The following is a 1,247-nucleotide window of genomic DNA, read 5'->3' on the forward strand; positions in this document are numbered from 1 at the left end:
GGGGGGGGGGGCAGAAGAACAAGAATGAAGAAAAAGACACGAGAAAAGATGAAGGAGTAGATACCATGTATGAAACCATACGTATGACAATGGAAGTCTGAGAATGGATGGAAAGGTATGTATGTATGTATGAAAGTGTACGTCCGTATGCGCTACTACTACTACTGGGAGCTACGACCCTTTCTTTCGGAGGGTTCGAGGAGTGAAAGATTTCGAGTAGGAAGGATGGATGGTGTCTACACCGGTGTCATCACGACACATGTGCACGAACCTGCGTCCTCCTTCCCCCGCAAGTGAGAAAAAGAAAGCTACAGAGCAAAGTATATCGCTGACTTAACACCCAAGAAACACACATGAAAATGAGAAAGAGAGGCTTCTGTAAGTACTGAAAGCGGGAGTGATATGTTGAATGTGCCACATCAAATAGATGGAGATGTCTTTAATATATCAAAAGGACAGACATGTACAGCAGACGTGTGTGGTATGTGATCTACTGCTTCTCCACACATCGCGGAAAGAATGAATAGGGGATCTGCTCCTTATTTTCCTCTCTAAAAGAATCTCAATACACAAACAGCACACTGCACGGCATCGATACAGTGGACGCATGCATGCATGCATGAGGGTAAGGAACAGGCAAGAGTAGGCCGAAAGAGATCTGAGACAATCGAAACAATTTTTTCGCCACTGTTGCATTCTATTATAGGACCACAGATCGTAACAAAGCAAAGAGAAAGAGCTGTATAGAGAGACGTATTATTCTCAAGCCTATGCGCATGCGAAAAATGCCTTACGCCGGAATCCACGCGAACTGCCATACATGAGAGCGAAGAGCCACGAACTAGAAACAATGTCGGTGGCTGTAAGCCCCGTACACACACAGAAAAAGAGAAAAGAGAAGATGAGAAGACCCGAGAAATGACAGAGAGAACAAGAAAGAAAAGACGGAAAGAGGAAGAGACACGTTGTTGATTTCCAGGAAGAATCTTCCCCCTTGCATCTTCTTCTTCTTTCTCGGTCTCTTTGCTCTCTTCTATAGAACGAAGGGTGAAGGCAAGACTGAGGCTCCAACTACAGAAACACCACAGTCGTTGCTTTGACCTCTGTTCAACTTCTTCTTCTCCTACTTTATATCCCTCCATGTGCAGACTCTGCTTTCTCTGTAGTCTTGGAATGTAGAAGAATTCAAGAGCAACCGAAGCGGTGGATGGATGTATGAAGATGCCATGTATGTACGTATGTATGAA

The 1,247-nt window shown here is 44.5% G+C and overlaps 1 protein-coding gene across 1 annotated transcript in view; it reads right to left on the minus strand.

The window, feature by feature from the left end:
- CSUI_009597 (uncharacterized protein) overlaps positions 1-1,247 on the minus strand; it is a gene marked incomplete at its 5' end in the record, with an annotated part of 7,431 nt that overhangs the window by 628 nt on the left and 5,556 nt on the right. The window contains one exon of the mRNA XM_068069710.1: positions 1-860. This exon is cut by the window's left edge and continues 628 nt beyond it. The remainder of the gene's footprint in view (positions 861-1,247) is intronic.

This window comes from Cystoisospora suis (assembly GCF_002600585.1).
Source record: "Cystoisospora suis strain Wien I chromosome Unknown contig_5801, whole genome shotgun sequence".
NCBI lineage: Eukaryota > Apicomplexa > Conoidasida > Eucoccidiorida > Sarcocystidae > Cystoisospora > Cystoisospora suis.